The sequence below is a fragment of the Cupressus sempervirens genome, chromosome 8, assembly GCF_028749045.1.
Source record: "Cupressus sempervirens isolate cs-2001-9-10 chromosome 8, ASM2874904v1, whole genome shotgun sequence".
NCBI lineage: Eukaryota > Viridiplantae > Streptophyta > Pinopsida > Cupressales > Cupressaceae > Cupressus > Cupressus sempervirens.
Window position 1 is genome coordinate 14,207,040 of NC_143125.1, and position 22,316 is coordinate 14,229,355.

At 37.2% G+C, this 22,316-nt stretch overlaps 1 pseudogene; it reads right to left on the reverse strand.

Moving 5' to 3' along the window:
* Positions 1 to 3,266, reverse strand: part of LOC149541340 (uncharacterized) — a 66,720-nt pseudogene extending 63,454 nt beyond the window's left edge.
* Between the last annotated feature and the right edge of the window lie 19,050 nt (positions 3,267 to 22,316).

Genomic DNA, 22,316 nt, shown 5'->3' on the forward strand with positions numbered 1-22,316 from the left:
TCAGATGCAAGATTTTAAGCATTCTGGAAGTGAGAACTTTAGAGATGATCTTGTAGAAAGAGTTGCACAAACTGATAGGCTTGAACTTGTCGAAAGAGTCAGCCCCTGGGGATTTAGGGGTGAGAACCAAGAAGGTAGAATTTATCTCCTTAAGAATACTTCTAGCTCCGAAGAACTCTTGAACTACCTTGACCACATCCCCCATGACCATCGGCTAGTACATTTGAAAGAAAAAGGTAGGAAACTCGTCTGGACCAGGAGATTTATCACCAGGTAGGGAGAAAAGGGCCTCTCTAACTTCCAAAGCATTAGGAATAGCATAGAGAAGTTTATTTTGGTGAGGTTGAATAATTTGAGGAATACAAGAGATGATATCCTCTTGGTCCTCCTTGGAAAGCAAGGGGTCCTCGAAGAGAAGAGAAGAGAAGAAGGAAACCGCTTCAGCCGAGATATCTGGATCTTCAGACAGCAACACCTGCCCCTTCCTGATTCCAGAGATCCTGTTGTTAGCCCTATGTTTTAGGGTGGAGAGATGAACTTCCTGTTTCGATCTCCATCCTTAAGCCATGTGATTCGAGATTTTTGCCTCCAAAAATTTTCCTCCCTATTGATTAAGTTGTGAAGATCTGACAGGATCAATAGCTCAGCCTCCCTATTACTCTCATTATATCCTTCCTTTTGTATACTATCTTGGATAACAGATAGATTGTCTGACAACTCCTCCTTATCATGGAAAATATGGCCAAAATTAGACTTGTTCCAAATTTTTACCATCTTCTTCACATTGCTGAGCTTTCTGGTGACTCTGAACATGGCTGAGCCATCAACACCAATCCCCCACCATCTTTTGACATTATCAAATAAGTTGGGGTGAGTAGTCCACATTTTCTCGAACCTAAAAGGGAAATTTCTCCTAGGCTCAAGAGGGGACATCGCAAGAGAAATGGGGGAGTGGTCAGAACCCACTCTAGGAAGCAGAGATAATCTACAGCTAAAAGAGTGCAACCAATCGAGGGAGATTAAAGCTCTGTCCAATCTGACTTGAATGCAGTCCTGACCAACTCTCTTGTTAGACCAAGTAAAGGTACCCCCCGAGAGCTCCAAATCCATTAGGGCTAGGTCATTGATGAAATTAGAAAGATCCTACTTACTTTCCTAATCCGGGGGCAATCCTCCCATCTTCTCCTTGTCCTCCAGTGGAGAGTTGAAGTCTCCTAGGATTATGCCTTTCTTAATGTCATTGGTATGCACCAACTTTCCAACTTTGACCCAGTAATTTTTTCTATCTCTCTTGTTGTTGGGAGCATAAATGTTCACTAAAAACCAGCAATCATTAGTTTGCAAATGTTGAACTCTACAAAAGAGGATGTTATCCTCATCATACTCAGGCACAATATTGAAATGTTTGTTATTGAATAATAGCAGCAGCCCTCCAGATGCTCCTTTTGAATTTGACGCAATTCCATTCATGTTGCTGTTGAATCTAATATTTTCCAGATTTTCTTTCTTCATTTTCGTTTCCTAAATAAGAAATATATTAGGCCTTTGATCCCTTATCATATTCCTTACAACTTCTTGATTGTGGATTCCATGGAGTCCATGAATATTCCATGAGAGGATCTTCATGCTTTAATTGATGAGCAAGCTTCCTGGATGGTGCGTTGTGTTCCATCCATGATGTTTCTTCTTGCTTCCTCCTTCCTAATTTCATTCTCATTTTTCCTTCCCACTGGGTTGGTTTTATGACCAAGATCTGCCTTGGCCTTGCTTCTAGTTGAAGTAGGAGAGGCAGGAGAGGGGTCCCAGCTATTCTTCTTCTTTCTCCTTCTGACTTCTATCCAGGGTGGCTCTTCTTCATCTTTACATAGATCAAACAAAGTATCTATCCTGGCCAATTGTTCTGATGTGGAAGCAGATGGCCATTCTAAGATTCTATTCACTATCATAGGGGGTTCCCTACTAACCATGTTTGTGGAGTTTTGAGACATTGGTTCCCCTTCCTTTTGTTCCTCCACAGAGTTCGGGACAGAGGAAAGGTTCGGATCTACCTCCTCAGATCTGTCAGGGATTTGAGACTCCATAATACTTGCCTCTTCGAGATTATCCTTGGTTTTCTTCACATGGGAAGGGTTATTTTTGTCCTCAGTTGTCTCATTCCCTTCTCCTTCTAGTGCTTCCACTACAACCTGGAGGTCCCGGGGTTCAGCTTGGTGATTAGCTTTTCCTTCAGCCTCTCTATTTTTCTTGACTTGTATTTCTTTCTTCTTCCAAATCTTTTTGGGAACATGAGCAGCTTTCTTCCCACCTTGAGGGCAGGGCTTTCCCCCCATTCCCTTTCCTTTGAATAGTGGGCAGAATCCAGCCTTGTGGTTTGCCTTCTTACAATGGAAGCACGCAAAAGGCACACTTTCATAGTCAATCTTTTGGATTCTGCTTCCCAATCAAGATTGAAATTCTATAACTTGAGGCATATCCTGTCCTTCAGTCACTCCTACACATATCCTTGCATAGGTGAGTCTCTTCTTAGCTGTCGTTATAGGATCAATGGAAAGAAGCTCTCCAAAAGACCTGGCGATGCCATCAAAGAAATCCTCATGCCAGTATTCCATGGGCAATTCTGGGAGTCTAATCCAAACTAGAGCCTAGGATAAGAAATCATTATTCAAGTCCAGATTGGAAGACCATTTCTGCAAGATTAAGGTAGATCTCCCCAAAGAGCAGTTCCCTGTGCACATGATTCTAGAAAAGTCTTCCGAGCAAGAAAACTCAAAAGTCATGAAACCTTTAGCCATTGTTGTCACCTCTACATGCCCCTTTAAATCCCATTTGTTTCTAGAAAAAACCCTCACAACATCTATGTTGGGCCTTGGCCCTATAAATTTTCCCACCAGAGTATTTTCCATACTGAGGATATTGTGGTCTATAATTTCTCAAGGAACTTCCAGAGCAAAGATACCCTTCTCCTTGTCTGATTTATCAATGACTTTCGAGAAAGTCAACTTACCTGATGGTTTTACTCCAAAAAGGTTTGACCAGCATCCCCAGGCCCCAGCTGGCCTACCACCCGAGTGAAGGGGAGGAATCTTCTCACCTGGGTGAGGCAGCAACTCCCGTGGGTCCCCATCCTTTGAGGCGTCTGCATCATTCACCTCTGATTCCTGCCTTGTAGCTACAGATTGCCCCCCAACGCCCGTGTTCTCCCAATTCCCACCTAGCTGCTGATTCAAAGACCCATACCCCCTTCCTCCGCACGCTCCACTCCCCATTCTTTCGCAACTTAGGTCTTGAATTAATCCATTGAAATTTTATCATGATGTTATTAATGTTAAACATGATTAGGCTTATTAAAAAAAAATTATGATGATGAAATGGACTTTTAGATGATGATGTTATAAGTTACGTTTCGTGATTATGATGCATTATGGGTATTCATGCATAAATTATTACATTTTTTTATTACGATGCTTAAGATTTTGATTAGTTATCTTTATCAAAAATTGACTCAATTTTATTTGCGAGTGTTTGAGGGAATGTAGGATCGATGAGATGAGAGTTTGATTGAGGTTTAGCCTCTCAGAAGGGGATGGATGGATCATCCTTAGCGACCCACACACCATGTAGAAGTTTTAAAAGATTTTTTTAAGGAAATGTTAATGTTTTTTTTTTTAATTCAATAATGTTATGTTAAAAAAATGAAAGAGAATGTCAGTGTTTTAAGTATTCTTTTTCTTTTATATATAATGTTCCATAAATAATTATGCAGATGTACAAAACCTATTTTACTTAAATGTTGTTCATAAATTTTAACAAGATAGTGGTATATATTTTTGTGCTAATATATATATATATATATGGGATTCTTTTATATTTCCAGAATGACATTGAGTACAATTAATGTTATGGGAGAAGCATGAAGGGAGTGAAGAGGATATTTATTAAACATTCAACCTGAATTCTAAAAGAGAGGGGAGCGAGAATGGGAGTTGGAGGAAAAGATGGTAGTAGAGGGGGAGTGGGGAAACACAAACCATCACTTTGTGTGAACCATGCTTTGTTAAAAAGGGAATTAGAAGAATGAGTTGGAGATTGACGGCAAGAAGGGAGGAAAAAGGAGACCAATGGTGGCTGGATAAGTAACTAAAGAGCTTAGATTTTTACATAACGAGTACCAAGCTCTCTATCCATATTCAATCACTCCTTTTTTTCAAAACTCTGTTTTGCTTAGGAAATTTTAAAGAATGTAGTGTTTGCTTCCTAATTCAAATTTGGTTTTTTTGAAAGCAAAGAGTTATTTATTGAGTCTACCATCTGTATATTCTATCTCAAAGTTTTTGGTTTTCTTTAGACTAAACTAAGACATTCTCCTTAATTAACATACTTTGGATTTAATTAAGAGAGTAGGAGGCTGAGTGCAACTATTGACTTACTTGATAATCGATAACTTATTTTTCAATTCTCTCTCTTTTCAAACTATGAGTGGAATGTTCTTGTCTTTTTTCATTTTTATGTCATGTCCCCTTTTCAAATAATTAAAAAAATAATAAACTTTGCTAAGGCAGGCAGGCCCTAAAAAGGTGAAGTTTCAGCAAAAAGGGGCTAATATTTGGAAAACAATGGACTAATAAATAAAAATTATTATTAAATTATATTTTATTAACCCCTCTTAGACGTGAGTTAGGGTTATGCCCTCTTTTAAGGGGGTTTGGAGGCATTTTGGGCTCATTCCAGAACTTGATTTTTGCTCATTTCTTTGTTGTTCTTCAGAGGCTGCCAAACCTGTGGAGAAGGAGACCCAAGAATGGGAGTTTGTAGATTTCCAAGAAGGCTAAGAACAGGAGTTTGAATCCATTCCATGTGCATGCTCATACAGAGTTTGCCTTTGTGCTAAACAGTGTAGATTTGTGGGTTTTTGGGTGTGTTTTTTGTATGAGTTTGGTGTTTTCAGTTGAGTATTTCATCTCAGTTTGGGTTGCTGCTGTATATCAGACTTTTAAATGTTAAAATAGAGTTGAATATATGTATTGGGATGTGATTAAACTTTTGAGATAGATTATTAGTTTTTTTGTGGTGTTTTCGGCATATTTTGTGCTATTTCGGGAGCTCGATGAGCATAGTTTTTGTCCTACATTTTTGAGTTGTTGTGTAAAGGCTATACAGATCTGGAAATTTCAATTTGTAGGCTGTTATACTGCTGAAATTGCTGTAAAAATTTCCATTTTCAGATTTATTAATAATTTGTGAAGTTGTGAAGCTTTTAGCACTATTTTCAGCATACCCGATTTGGGGTTTCTTGAGGAATTTGGTGGATCTTTGGGATATTAGTTGTTTGATTTTAAAGATCTGATTTGAGGCTTGAAATATCATGAAAAATCAGAAAAGGGACATTTTAGTGGTATCAGAGCCATGATCTTGCCAGCCTGAGGGTTTGTAGAAGTTTGCATGTCAGCTTTAACAACTACCCAGATCTTGCATGTCAGTTTTGACAACTACCCAGATCTTGCATGTCAGTTTTGACAACTACCCAGATCTTGCATGTCATATTCTATGGTTGCATGTTGCTTCTAATCAGTTGCATGTCAAAATTTATGGTCGCATGCAACTAAGTGAAAGAGAAAAAAGATATTTGCAGCGAGAAAAGAATAAAAAAATTTTGATCAAACCTCCAATTGGAAGTAAAAGTACAAAATCCAAGGAAGGGAAAAGTATGGCTGATCCAAATGAGATGGCAAAGAAATTTTTCCAAGAGATCCAAAATACTCAGAAACAAACAGCAGATAGTTTAGCAGAAACTAGAGAGGCCTTGCGAATATTGACAGAAAAACTACAAGGAGTTGCATCTATTAATGAGAAAGGGAGCACTTCAGAGGAGCCAAGAAATCTGAAATCCACACCATCTAAATCAACTAAAACTATTTTCTTGCCTACAGACGAGCCACCAGTACCAAATCCAGCCATTAATCCCATGGAAGAGGTTACAGGTAACTTGATTACATTAAAAGCTACTTATAATGGCTTAGATGATGACTTTCGTAGTTCGGTTCCTTTTAGAGAATATGTGGATATGATGAACACTTTGATGTCCAAGAAAGAGAATAGGAGGGAGAATGACATAAGTGGAAGAGAGCTCAAAAATAAAATAAGCAAGTTTACAGCACCTACCTTTGATGGAACAAACAAAATTTCAGCCAGAGCATGGCTACAAAAATTACAGACTTTCTTCACACTTAACCCCATGAAGGAGAGTGATGTTGTTCAATTTGCAAGTCTACACTTGGAAGATGCAGCCTCTGATTGGTGGTATCATGGAATGACTACTCAAGGTCATGATCAAGTATCTACATTTGATGATTTTAGTCAAAGAGTGATAGACAAATTTGACCTCAAGGATGATGAAGAGTACTTTAAAGAATTGTCAAAGTTGAAGCAAACCAAATCAGTTAATGAGTATATAGAAGAGTTTCAAAAAGTGTCTATTATGGTACCTGATATGAGTGAAAAGAGGATTTTTTATCTTTTTCTTGATGGTTTAGAATATTCTATTAAGGTTTTGGTTAAGGCTTTCTCACCCTCAACCTTACAGGAAGCTATCAAAAGAAGCTTGCAACTTGAAACTTGTGTGCCTATGAAATCAATCACTAATCAAAAACCCCCAAATCTTTGGCAACATAAGGGAAATTTTCAAAAAAAGACTTTCCCAACACTACCACCAAAAGATGTGATAAATGTGGTAAAAAATAAGGTAGATGAAGAGACTAGGAGTGAATTACGAAGGAAAAAGCTTTGTTTTACTTGTAGAGAACCATGGGCTCCAGGACACAGATGTTTGGGAAAAGGTCAAGTGCACTATATTGAAGTTGCTTCAGAATCTGATTCAGATGAGCATGAGGAATTTCATGATACTAAGGAGGAGGTAAAAGAAGATAAAGAAAAAGAAACCAGCAAGGGTGGCACTTTAGCAGCATTATCAGGAGTCCCAAGATACCATCCCTTTCGAATTCGAGGGGTACTAGCAGGGCAAAGGTTGACAGTTCTTCTTGATAGTGGGGCAACTCACAATTTTATTGATGAGGGATTTGTCATGAAAAGAGGGCTTAAAGCAGAAGATTTTGAGGGATTCAATGTTATGGTAGCTGATGGATTCACTATGCCTTGCACACGGGTGGTGAAACAACTCAAGATGACCTTAGGAGATTATGAGTTATGTGATGACTTCTATGTGGTTGGTATTGGGGAGATAGATCTTGTATTGGGTGTTCAATGGTTGCACTCTATCGGAGGTTATTACATGAACCATCAAACTATGGAGTTTAAATTTCATTCCAATGGGAAAGAAGTCATATTGAGAGGTTTATCGAATGGAGCACCTAAGGCGGTCTCTGCAAAGAGGATGGAGAGGACTTTTCAACGAGGACAAGAAACATGGGCAGCAGGAGTCATAATCCAACCAACAAGCTCTCCAAAGAATCAAGGTAATTTCCATTTTGAAATTCAAAATATTCTTGATAAGCATAGTATAGTTTTCAATGATTTGCCTCCAGGATTACCACCAGATAGAGGTTTTGAGCATGTTATAGAGTTAGAACAGGGTGCCAAACCAGTTATAACAACCCCATACCGCCATCCAAGAGGTTATAAGGAAGAAATTGAAAAAACTATTAAAGAACTCTTGGACATGGGATTCATAAGGCCTAGCTCTAGTCCATTTGCATCATCTGTGGTACTTGTCAAGAAAAAGGATGGTACAATGAGAATGTGTATAGACTACAGGGCTCTAAACAAGAAGACCATAAAAAATAGGTATCCTATACCATGCATAGATGAACTCATTGATGAGTTACATGGTGCTGTATATTTCTCAAAAATTGACTTAAGATCAGGGTACCATCAAATCCGAATGAGGAGTGAAGATGTGGAAAAGACTGCTTTCAGATGTCACTATGGGCACTTTGAATTTCTTGTTATGCCATTTGGACTCACTAATGCACCTACAACATTCCAATCTTGTACAAATAAGGTATTCAACCAGCATCTTTAAAAATTTGTTTTGGTATTTTTTGATGATATCTTGATATACTGTAAAACATGGGAAGAGCATCTAAAGCACATAGACACTGTTTTGGGAATCTTGGAGCAGCAATCCTTCTATGCTAAGCTATCTAAATGTGAGTTTGGTTTGACAGAGATCCTATATTTGGGACATATTATAAGTTCTAAAGGAGTACAGGTTGATCAACAAAAAATCCAGGCAATTTTGGATTGGCCTCCACAAACTAATCTTACACAGTTGAGAGGTTTCTTTAGGTTGTGTAGCTACTATAGGAGATTTGTCAAGGGATTTTCTCAACTTGCTTCCCCCTTGACTGATTTGACAAAGAAAGGAGCTTTTGTTTGGACAGAAGAGGCACAAAAAACATTTGATAAGCTTAAGGAGGTAATGAGTTCATGCCCTGTGCTTGCAATTCCATATTTCTCTTTACCTTTTGTTGTTGAATGTGATGCTTTTGGAGAAGGTATAGGGGTTGTCCTAACTCAAAGGGGACATCCAATAGCATTTGAGAGTAGAAAATTAAATCAATCAGAGAAAGTTTACTCCATCTATGATAAGGAAATGTTGGCAATCATGCATGCACTTCATAAGTTTAGACAATATTTGGTATGTGGGAGATTCATTGTAAAGACAGACCATAATAGCCTCGGGTTTTTGATGAATTGATTTATTACAAGAACAGGATCTTCTTAGTGCCAGGATCAAAAACTAAGGAGAGGATATTGAGGGCCTTTCATGACACACCTTTGACTGGTCATCATGGATACTTCAAGACATACAGGCAAATTCGAGAGCAATTTTCATGGAAGGGTATGAAGGAGGATGTTCTTAAACACATTAACGAATGTATGGTATGCCAACAAAGCAAGAGTGAGCAAAATTTTCCTGCAGGGTTGTTGCAGCCACTTCCTATTCCTGAACAAAAATGGGAAAGTATTTCCATGGACTTCATCACTGGTTTGCCCAAGGTTCAAGGTAAGGATTGCATATATGTGGTGGTAGATAGACTAACTAAGTATGCACATTTCTTTCCTATCACATCTGATTTCAAGGCATCACAAGTGGCCGAATTGTTCTTCAAGGAAATTTTTAGATTACATGGTTTGCCTAGAAACATTGTTAGTGACCGGGACAGTAGATTCCTCAGCTCTTTTTGGAAGGAGCTCTTTCATTTGGCAGGAACTAAACTCACTGTTGGCATAAAGTTATTTGCCATTAGTGACAACACTTTTCTCACAGTATTAACCGAGTTCGGTCGGTTAACATAGAACTTAGTATTAACCGAGTTCAGTCGGTTAACTAAGAACTCAGCATTAATCAAGTTTGGTCAGTTAATTAAGAACTCAATATTAACCGAGTAAAGATGGATGCAGTGTTAACCGAGTTCAGTCAGTTAACATAGGACTCAGTGTTAACCGAGCTCAGTCGATAAACAAAGAAGTTTGTTCTACCGAGATTGTTTTGCTATTTGGCCGACTCAGTTAAATTTTGTCTACTTTTATTCAGCCGACCATTGCATGTAATTTTAACTTGGATGATATATATATGTAATGTATTGTATCATTCTAAATGTAATGTGAAGAATGTGTGCGAAAGCATGTAAGCTGAATTTTGAAGGTTTTCAGCAAGGTCAGCATTGGAGCAGAAATGTTTTATCTGTCATATCAAGGACAATCTGAGCATAGCGGATCTTATCAGCAATCAGTTGTATTTAGATCCACTGTTTCATTCTAACAGGTGAATCAGTTTTTATAAATCCTTTAACAGGGTAGACTTAACAGTCTTTGTACTAAATCTCCTAACAGAGTGCATACTTATGAAGTATGTTTCAAATCCTTTAACAAGGTGGATATAACAATCCTTTATGCTCCTAACAGGGCAGATCACTAGAAGTGATCATTGTATGCCTTAACCGGCTAACTTCCTACTGCAGTAAAGAAGATTTGTGGGTTTCATCCCCACCCCAGTTTTACTTTCTATTTTGGAAGGTTTTTGGGTCACCAAAATCTCTGTGCTTATGTGTTATGAATGTCTACATACTGCAGATTAGGTGATTAAATATTTTACTGGTTAATATGAATTGATTTAAGATTTTATGTTTACTGATTCACCCCTCCCCTCTCAGTAAACTGTTATATCTTGAATATTTCCAACAATTGGTATCAGAGCTAACTTGGTTCTCAGGACAAAGCTTGACAGCTTGAGCAAAGATCAAAGTCAATGGAGATATTCAGATTGGAGAAAGTTATAGAAAATGAAAAGTTAGATCTTGAAATGGCCATGGTTCAACTTAAAGAAGCAAAGGAACATCTTTCTCAATCCCTAAAAAGAAGAAAGGATCTTGCATAACAAATGAATGATCATCAGTATGTTGAAGTGAAGATTGAAGACCTGTTACCATCAAGCAATTCAGAAGAAGCTGACCAAGCAATCAAAGAACTTCTAGAAAAGAATGGATCTCTGCAAGAAGAGGTAAGAAAGCTTAAGAGAGAACAAGAAATACAGTCAATCAAGCTATGTGAAGCTTTGGATCAAAGAAACAAAGCACAAGAAGAACTGGAAGATAGAAGTCATGAAATCCGCAATCAAACTCATCAGTATGAAGATCTCATAGACCAACTCACCAATGCAAATGAAGAAATCAGGATTCTCAGAGCACAAAATGAAAGAATAAGGAATGATTTGAACATTGAAAAGCAAATCAATGAAAGTCTACAGAATGACTTGAGATCAGAAAGACAAATCAATGAAAGCTTGGAAAATGACCTAATCTCTGAAAGGCAAGTCAATGAAAGGATGATGAAATCTCAGGTAGACGTAAATCAATTGAATGAGCAGAATCTTCAAAAATAAACAAGCAAAGCTGGTCTTGGATACAAAGAAGCTGGTGAATCCTCCAAGCAAGGTGAACAAAGGAATAAAAGATCCACTTGTAATCATTGTGGCAAGATAGGTCATACATCAAACAAATGCTAGAGCAATGGGAAAGCAAAATTCAATGGTAAGTGCTTCAACTGCAATCAGCATGGTCACAAGGCAAATGAGTGTAAAGAAAAACCAAAATTTGAAGGCAATTGTTACAAATGCAAAAAGCATGGTCACAAGGCATTCCAGTGCAAATCCAAATCATTCAATCCAGCTGAACAACTTGTCAAAGCCATATTCGGATGGGACTACAACACCTGGTGCAGATGTCACTATTATGGAGAGTATGGACATACTTGCATGAATTGTGCCAGACATCACCTAAGGAAAAAGGACACAACTGTAAGGTGCTATACATGTACAGAACTCAGTCATATAGCCAAAAATTGCATGAATATCAAAAGAATTGAAGATGAAAAGAAAATCAAAGCAGATAACATTCGAAAGCAAATGAAGCAGCAATGGATTCCAAAATCTACCGAACAAGATAAGTCAGATAGGAGTGTCACTCAAGAGGTGGGTGACTCTACCATTTCCAATTAGTATTCATATAAGAAACATTGGAACTGCATCTTCCAAAATTTATCCTATGCAGCTCCAAAGGAAGAAGATGGATCAAATTAGTATTGTAGATACACTCTGACTCCAGGACGGTTCAATACTTTACCAAGTTTGGTTGGATGTAACAAAGCTTCATTAACCGAGTAGCAGTTACCGAGTTGAGTCGGTAAGAGACTTTGCCGAGTTCGGTCAGTCACAACTAAGTTTCATTGACCATGTTGTGTCAACCGAGCAAGGTCGGTTCGTGACCTAACCAAGTAAGGTCGGTACTTCAATATTTTCTTTCGATCGCCGAGTTGATAATATCTACCGAGCTAGTGGATGACAACCTGTCATTTCTTCTGCCATCGTACCAAAACATTTATGGCAAATTTGCTATCAAAAGGGGCAAAATTTGATCTAAATTTTTACTGCGAACAAAGAGCTAAGGTATTTTCTGCAATTTCAGAGCGAGCTTAAGACATTTCCGAGCGAATTTTTCAAAAGAGCGAAAGAATCAATTCAAAAATTTTCTACACCTACCAAGTAACAATGGCATTCGGAAGTGGAAGCTCTAAGACTAAGAAAGGCTCAAAAATGCTGGTTAGAGGAGAGGAATGGAAGGCGCCGAACTTCAAATTAGCACCAGCTATTGTAGAATCACTGGACCCTAATGGTGCCCAATCTCAAATTCCTTCAAAGGTACTTCTTGTCAATGATATAAGATCTCATTTTAAATGCTCTATTCAAGAACTTGGAAACCTAGAAATTGATAATGCCCTAGGTGAAATGAGCATAGATGGAAACCTAAAACCCGAACATAAGCATCTTGAAACAAAAGGGTTAACCCACATTTCGCACTTGCCAAGGAAATTTCAAGTTAAATGGGTTAGGTATGTACTCAGTCGAGTTCACAATGGCCAATTGTGGTTAGAGCAACCAGTGCTCATCACAAAGAAAATGATTAACAAAATTACTGGACTCCCCATGCTGAGCAAAGCCAAGTCTACCAAAACCCTAGGTCGGGAGGAATTGCAGAAACTGACCCAAGCAGAATGGGATGGTAGGGGACTTAAGTTGAATACTGTAGCTGACGTCGAATTGAGATTTGGAATTCACATCATTGCTCACAAAATCTATAGTTCAAGCCGTCCAAACAGTGTACCCTGTGAAGCTGTGGATCTGGCGTACAAAATAGTGAAGAAGAATTTAGAATTTGATTTATCAGAATTACTTTTATCCCAATTCAATAAGAATATGGAAAGCATTAGAACCTCCAAGAACAATCCCTGCAAATTCGGTTCGCTTTTGATTTGTTTATTCTTCTATATTCAGAAATCTTTTCCATCAAAGGGATCAGTAGTATGGAGAAAAGATATACCAATTCTTTATCAGATAAACGAGTTCATTGCAGAACTAGGTGAAAATTTTGATAGTATTTTGGATAACTATTTTGAAGAATTTAAGGAAAAGATGAATCATAGGTTCCGAATTCCACCCAAACTGGTTGAAGAATACAAGGAAGACATATGCTTCATGGCAGATTGCGACAAGGTATACATTCAGGCAGCCAGGCCTCGAGTAGCATGGGTGAAACCTCTTCCCTATGAGGTAAAAATTGACGAAGCCAGGGATATCATAGAAGCACTGGTGAATGAACCAGTAGACCCAAGGCAACCAATTTTTGGAACATATGATCAAGCTAAGGCCAGAATTGAGCTCCAAATTAAAATCCCTCAGGCCATTAGCAAAGGAAAGAGAAGGATAGCCCAACTGAAGACAGAAGTTGGCTCTCTTATGATAACAGAAGGCAAAGGAGAAGACGAAGAAGAAGAAGAGGAAACTGAGTCAGACAAGGAAAAGGAGCCTCAACAAAAGAAAGGCAAGGTGATCATCACAAAACCTAAAAGGCAAGCCTCTACAATCTTCTCCAGGAGAACAAGATAAGCAAAGAAAGAACCTATACTTGTTAAGCCTCCACTCACATTTGAGGATAGATTGAAGCAATTAGAAGCAGGTGCTAGCTTCACAAACTTCAAAGCATTGAAGTTTGAAACCAGAACAAAACAAGAAAAGATGCAGATTGAGGAACTGGTACTGAACAAGATGGGTAAATGGAAATACTCATTAGACCAGATAGCCTCCCAGATCTCCAAAGAACTATTGGAGAGGTTGCAAATCAGATGGGAAGCTGCAACCAAGACTGTAAAAGACATCTATGAGCAGACACTAAAGAATCTCCTGCCGAGCTTCACTAATGCTGAAGTGAAAGCATCACTAAAAGATCATGAAGGCAATATGATGATTAGATTCCACACCTGTTTGATACTTGTCAAAGACATTGAGCATGTGGTAAATGATGCAACAAACATGTGGAAAAACATCTATCATCTACACAAATCCAGTGATGATACTGTTGAAATCAAGGACATTGACAACAGTGATGATGATGAAGATGATGATGATATTGAAGATATTCGAGGGGATCTTCATTCAATCATGTTAGAAGTGGAAGAAGAGGCTGAGAAAGAATTAGAGGAAGAAGAAGCTGAAAAAGAAATGGAGGAGAAAGAAGATGAACAAGCAAAGGTGGAAGAAGATCCAGTACAAATTGTAGCTGAAGTCATTGCATCTCTTCCACACTCTCCATCCAAAATAGTTACATCAACTATGGAAATAGCTTCTACTGGTAAGTCCTCTCAGCTCCGTGTACCATCTATGCAAGTGCCAATCACTTCATTAACCGAGCTGCAGCCACCTTCATTAACCGAGTCTCCATCAGTCTCTGCAGTAAGTTCATCATGCACATCAACCTCTACTGCAGAATGTATAATAAGTGTACCTACAGATACTACAATTTTGACTTCTCTTAATCAAGTTTTGGCAACTATTAGCTCTTCCACTCCATCCTGTACAGCAACATCAATTTTTGATACCATTTGCACATCTCTTAGTCTTCCTTTACATAGTCCTATTCCAGTCTTATCAGCCAGCCCTGCCTCATCAACTATAGTCTCAGTTCACAGGGGTCAAGATGAAGTCTTTGCTGGAAAAGCAAAAAGATACATGTTTTCCAGCAAGACACTGGATGAGGAAATTGATTTGGATAAGGACATTATCCTTCCTAAAATAGATCTTGATACAGCATCAGTTGATGAAATGAGAATGCTCAGTCAGCTATTAGAGCAGAAGGCTAGGCAGAAACAGCTACAGCATGAAAGAGATCTAGAATATAGCATCATTAAGAGTGCTAAAAATATTATAACAGAGGCTATAGGTGTTGAAGTAGATTCTAATCAACACATTTTGATTCAGTTGGAAGAGGCTGTAAACAAATTCAATGAGGATACCTCCGGCCAAGAAAAGTTGATTGAAAAGGCAGAGAAGAAATTTGACAATAAGGTGCTTGAGCACATTGCTCAGCATATTGCATTAAATTAGGTAGAATTGTCTACAATTTTGAATAATTTTGAGAATTCTTTTAATAATGTAACTTCACTTTTTGGAAAACTCTGTGATGTTACTAAGTATACCAAGGATATAAAAGAAAAGTTGAATAAAATTGATGAGGATATGAAGGTCAGTGCCCAAGTGCTGCAATCTGACCTCAGTACAAGTTCATCCCATCATCATAAAATAAGATTTTTGTCAGAGAAACAGGCAGAATTGCTGAGAGAGGAAGCAAGAATCAGGTCTACTCTCATAGATATCCAGAATATGATTCTTCCTGTCATGACTTCAATGCAAAAGCATATTGCTCATTCCAGAACATTGATTCATGACAACAATTTCTCAGTTGCAGATCATATGATTGAACTTTCTGCAGAAATTCAAATTGCACTCTCCTCCAGCAAAATTTTGCAAGAAAATTGGGATAAGACTTTGGCTCTTATTCTCAAGGTACATTTAGAATTTCTCTCTCATTTTGAAATCCCAGTGTAAATATATGTTATTTGGCATTATTGTCAAAAAGGGGGAGATAGAACTTCAGAACTTCAGAGCTATCCGTGCAAAGATATATGTATTGATCTGTAAATACTGTGCATATTGTATGGGGGAGACATACATCTAATAAGATCTACAATTTTGGAAACTTTTTGAAATGTATGTCAATTTCTATACATAAACTTTGATACATAATTGTTTTTGTCACTAATGCCAAAGGGGGAGATTGTTGGCATAAAGTTATTTGCCATTAGTGACAACACTTTTCTCATAGTATTAACCGAGTTCGATCGGTTAACATAGAACTTAGTATTAACCGAGTTCAGTCAGTTAACTAAGAACTCAGCATTAACCGAGTTCGGTCGGTTAATTAAGAACTCAATATTAACCGAGTAAAGACGGATGCAGTGTTAACCGAGTTCGGTCAGTTAACATAGGACTCAGTGTTAACCGAGCTCAGTCGATAAACAAAGAAGTTTGTTCTACTGAGTTTGTTTTGCTATTTGGCTGACTCAGTTAAATTTTGTCTACTTTTATTCAGCCGACCATTGCATGTAATTTTAACTTGGATGGTATATATATGTAATGTATTGTATCATTCTAAATGTAATGTGAAGAATGTGTGCGAAAGCATGTAAGCTGAATTTTGAAGGTTTTCAGCAAGGTCAGCATTGGAGCAGAAATGTTTTATCTGTCATATCAAGGACAATCTGAGCATAGCGGATCTTATCAGCAATCAGTTGTATTCAGATCCACTATTTCATTCTAATAGGTGAATCAGTTTTTATAAATCCTTTAACAGGGTAGACTTAACAGTCTTTGTACTAAATCTCCTAACAGAGTGCATACTTATGAAGTATGTTTCAAATCCTTTAACAAGGTGGATATAACAATCCTTTATGCTCCTAACAGGGCAGATCACCAGAAGTGATCATTGTATGCCTTAACCGGCTAACTTCCTACTGCAGTAAAGAAGATTTGTGGGTTTCATCCCCACCCCAATTTTACTTTCTATTTTGGAAGGTTTCTGGGTCACCAAAATCTCTGTGCTTATGTGTTATGAATGTCTACATACTGCAGATTAGGTGATTAAATATTTTACTGGTTAATATGAATTGATTTAAGATTTTATGTTTACTGATTCACCCCTCCCCTCTCAGTAAACTGTTATATCTTGAATATTTCCAACACTCACTCCCAGTACTAGCTATCACCCTCAAATAGATGGACAAACAGAGATAGTTAATAAATGGATAGAGGGATATTTGAGGAACTATGTTTCAAATCAACAACATGCTTGGGTGAAATGGTTACACCTAGGGGAGTATTGTTACAATACATCTCATCACATGTCTATTGGTATACCTCCTTTTCTTACTCTTTATGGTTATGATGCCCTTTCTTTTGTTGATCTAATACTTTCCGATAGCAGAGTACTCGCAGCAAGTGATTTCATCAAGCAAAGCCAAGACATAATAAGGTCCCTCAAGGATAACCTACAACACGCACAGAACCAACAAAAGATATATGCTGATAGGAAAAGGATTGAAAGATCTTTTGAGGTAGGAGATTTGGTATTTGTTATGTTGCAGCCATACAAGCAAAGAACCTTGAAGAGGAGTGGGGCAGAGAAACTCAAGCCAAGGTTCTATGGGCCTTATAAAATCATCAAGAAGGTAGGAGAGGTAGCTTATGAATTGGAGCTCCCACCAAACAGAAAAATACATAATATTTTCCATGTATCTTGCCTAAAGAAGGTTCTAGGCCAGAAAACCATAGTATCTACAGAATTACCACCTCTTGATGATGAAGGGAAATTAGTTTTGATACCAGAAGAGATTTTGGATACAAGAGAGAAAACATTGAGAAACAGGAGCGTCATAGAGCATTTGGTCAAATGGAAAGGATTACCACTAGAGGATGCAACTTGGGAAGGAGCACATATTCTTGAGAATTCCAACCTTCATTGCTTGAGGACAAGCAATATTTGGGAGGGGAGGACTTGTCATGTCCCCTTTTCAAATAATTCAAAAAAATAATAAACTTTGCTAAGGCAGGCAGGCCCCAAAAAGGTGAAGTTTCAAAAAAAAGGGGCTAATCTTTGGGAAAAAATGGACTAATAAATAAAAATTATTATTAAATTATATTTTATTAACCCCTCTTGGATGTGAGTTAGGGTTATGCCCTCTTTTAAGGGGGTTTGGAGGCATTTTGGGCTCATTCCAGAACTTGATTTTTGCTCATTTCTTTGTTGTTCTTCAGAGGCTGCCAAACCTGTGGAGAAGGAAACCCAAGAATGGGATCTTGTAGGTTTCCAAGAAGGCTAATAATGGGAGTTTGAAGCCATTCCATGTGCATGCTCATACAGAGTTTGCCTTTGTGCTAAACAGTGCAGATTTGTGGGTTTTTGGGTGTGTTTTTTGTATGAGTTTGGTATTTTCAGTTGAGTATTTCATCTCAGTTTGGGTTGCTGCTGTATATCAGAATTTTAAATGTTAAAATAGAGCTGAATATATGTATTGGGATGTGATTAAACTTTTGAGATAGATTAATAGTTTTTTTGTGGTGTTTTCGAGCATATTTTGTGCTATTTCGGGAGCCCGATGAGCATAGTTTTTGTCCTACATTTTTGAGATGTTGTGTAAAGGCTATACGGATCTGGAAATGTCAATTTGTAGGCTTTTATGCTGCTGAAATTTTTGTAAAAATTTCCATTTTCAGATTTATTAATAATTTGTGAAGTTGTGAAGCTTTTAGTACTATTTTCAGCATACTCGATTTGGGGTTTCTTGAGGAATTTGGTGGATCTTTGGGATATTAGTTGTTTGATTTTAAAGATCTGATTTGAGGCTTGAAATATCATGAAAAATCAGAAAAGGGACATTTCATTTTATTAACTTTCCAAGATGGATTTTGGGCTAGTAAGGAATAGAATTTGGGTGAATTTCTTAGTCGTACAAAAGCCTGCTATTGTCTTGAAGAAGATATGTAGATCTCCTTAAATTAGACTATCATCTCTACTTAAAAGAAGTTGATGTGGTTAGTTGGAACTTTTTCATTATTACTAAGTCGTAAAAAAACATTAAGAATATTTTAAGGTAAGTATTAGACTTCAAAATTTTCTTGAATCTAAACAAGTGGGTGCATGGAAAGGTCATGAATGGTGTCCTTACAATCAGACTATTAATGAACATCCTCTACATATTAGGCATGAATTAGATTGTTAATATTAAATTGATTTTTTTATATCTATTGTAATTACCAATTTGAGAAATGTATACCCTTATGTATATCTACCAAAGACTCCAAATGCAAATGTGTGCAAATGCTTGTCATAAGTCTAAACAGGGTAGAACTCTTAGTAAGCATGGTGTAGATCTCACCAGTGCATGTTGTCTATTTATATGAAGACATTCAAAACTTCACAATGGAGTAATAGAAAATTTGTATTTATTCTATCTATCTATATATATATATAGGTGTTGAATTGTAATTGAACTTTAACAAAGTCAATTTATGTTATTTACTGATTACACGGTACATAAGCTCCTTGATTGTTAGTTATTTTTTCTCATAAACTTAGAAATGTGAAAGTATTTATGCAGATTTTTCTATCTTATGTAAATGGCTGAATAAGAATATAAGTTCTATTACTTATTAGAACTAACGTGGCATCGAAGGTTGATCCTATGCTTTGTGTTACTTGATGTTTCCTATACCTTATTTTACTTGATGTTTGACATTCTTTACATGTTTAAGTTTCTACTATAAATGATATCTTAAATCATAATTTACTTATCTTGTATGTGAACAAGTAGATTCTGAGATAGATAGTTGTAACTAAATGATGGGCTAAGTCTTGTTGTTTAATTCCTTATGGAAGGGTATAATGTGGCAAATAGGGAGGGTGGGGATGGATGCATTTTGTTGTGCTTCTCTCAACCTGTCAAAACTTTGAGTATAGGATACATTATGTTTTGTTTCATTCCCAGTATTGTTGAAGAATTTGAAGCATAATTCACTCATGCAATTTGAGCTTCTTGGACTCGTAAGTAAAAACCTTACCATCCTACATCAATACATCCCCAAGCCCATCTCTGAAAGCATTTGTTTTGACAAAAAAATGTCCATTAGGTTCTAGTATAACCAAAATAGGAGTGGTAAGCCTTTTCTTAAGCAGCTAAAAGGCTTTTTCACATGCTTCTGACCACTCAAATCTTTTACCCTTGCACTGAAGAGATGCGATCGATGTTGCTATGCTAGAAAATCCCTTAGTGAATTTCTTGTAATGCCCAAAAAGACCCATAAAACTTCTAACTTCACTTACATTCTATGGAGTTGGCCATTCAAGGATGGCTTTAATCTTTGCAAGGTCCACTGCTATGCCATCAGCTGATAAAATATGCCCCAAGTAGTGGATCTCCTTCTGATAAAATGAACACTTAGAGAGTTTCACATACAACTTCCTCTCTCTCAAACACTACAAGACTATGCACAAGTTCTCTTCATGCTCTTCTAAATTCTTGGAGTATATTAAAATATCATCAATAAATATCTCCATAAATTTATCAAGACAATCTTTGAATACGATGTTCGTCAAGTTCATGAAAGTGAAAATGTGTTTGTTAGTCCAAAAGGTAAGACTACAAACTCATAATGCCCATACCTTGATCTAAAAGTTGTCTTAGGTATGTCTTCATCCTAAATTTGAATTTGGTGATATCTAGATCTCAAATCAATTTTTGAGAATACGGTAGCTCCCTTCATTTGATCAAAAAATTCATCAATTCTTGGAAGAGGATACCAATTCTTTATGGTCACCTTCTTTAGCATGCAATAATCAATGCAAAACCTTAAGGTACCATCCTTATTCTTGACGAAGATTATAGGAGCTCTCCACATTGATACACTAGGTCAAATGAAGCCTTTATCCAAGAGTTCCTAAAGTTGAGTGTTGAAATCATACATCTCCATGGAATTCATGCGATAGGGAACCTTAGATTGTGGTTCTGCTCTTGGCACAAGGTCTATGGAAAAATTGAACTCCCTCTTAGGGGGTAGTTTGGAAAAATCATCAGGAAACCCATCTCTAAATTCCTATAATATTTGGTGATCTTCAAATTGAGGTGGAATCTCTTCCAGATGCTTGACATGGGCAACATATAACTCGCAACCCTTCCTCTTAGCTTTGTTCAATTGCATTTCTAAAATTTTTCACAATTCAAATGGTCATTTGACACCATTTATAATCATGGAGTGACCTATTTCATCAAGGCATCCAATCATCTTGTCCTAACAGTTTACTAAAGCTTTATGATGACTTAACCAATTGATTCCTAGGATAATATTGTATGAACCCAAAGGCGCTACATACAGGTTGACCTCTATTTGAAAACTAGGGAGTTCCAACTCACTACAAAATAAGCATTGTTCTACCCTACATTTAGCCATGTTACCATATTCGACAGTCCAAGGTTCAGCCATAAAACCAGCTTTAATAGGTATCTTAGCAACTATCTTAGGATCTACAAAGCTTTCAATACCACTAGTATCTTTAAGAATGGAAACAAGGTACCCAAAAAGTGTACCATACATCTATATAGGAGTGGCTTGATAATTTTCTTGTTTGTGATCAACTACAGCATGAATGTAGTGCTGAGTTGGAAAGTCCTTCCTATAAGATTATTGTAGACCCTCGGTGGCAAAGTGGTTACTGCCACATACAAAGTATCTTATCCTAGGGCCTCTCTTGTCATCATTTTTGTTCTAATCACCCCTATTGTTTACATTCCTTCCATTTCCATTTATGTTGTTTTGGATTTTGTTGTTGTTCCAATTTCCCTTGTTCTTATTTCTGTCACAATTTGCCTAATCCTTATCCTTCATGTTCCTGATTTGTTTCTTTCTATTTCCCTTTCGTCTGTCATCCTTATATCCCCTATTATCTTGATAAGACCTGTTATCCTAGAACTTTATTTTATATTTCTAGTTGGAGGATTTAGATGAGTAAATATCCTTCAACCTATGTTCTTGCTTAAGGGCCTTATGCAATGCAAATTCCATGGTTTTAGGCTCCTACATTTCAACCTCACTATAAATCTCAAGTTTCAAACCCATCACAAATTTTTGGTATCTGAATAGCTCATCATGTTGGTACTATAGAACATACTTCACCAAATGAAAAAAGTGCTCATGATATTGTGTGATGTTCATGTTCCCCTAAACTATCTTGTAGAAATTTGATGATTTCTTGTCATAGAATAGTTGTGGTAACCATCATTTGCGAAAAAGATGCAAAAATGCTTCCCATGTTACTTCCCCATGCTGAAATTGCTTTTTATCCATCATGTTTTTCCACCAAGTAGCTACCTCACCCATCAGCTAAAATGTGGCCGAAACTGCTCTAGATTTCCCTATATAGTTCCAAACTACGAAATACTTCTCCATGCTAGTAATCCATGCCTCAACATCTTCCCTAGAAACTCTGCTATGAAACATGCATGGTGTAACTTAAGATCTTTGCTCAAGTCAGTTGCTATCTATACTCTGTCAGTATTAATGAGAGCAAACCAATGGCTAGCTTTTGCCTTCTGCTCTACTTTAAATCTCCTAAGAGCCTCAACCAGCTACTCATCCTTACATTTCTTCCTTAGTTCTTCTTCCTAATTACCCAAGGCCTTAGTGTTTTCAGAATTATGATATATTTGTCATTAGTTACAACACTTATTCGATTCTGAATGCTTACTGAGCTCATCACTCAGTCTATAGTTTATACTGAGCATTCCTTTGGAAACTGAGCATATGGGCAATTCAGCAGTATTTACTGAGTTCATAATGGTTACCGAGCAGAAGAGTGTTC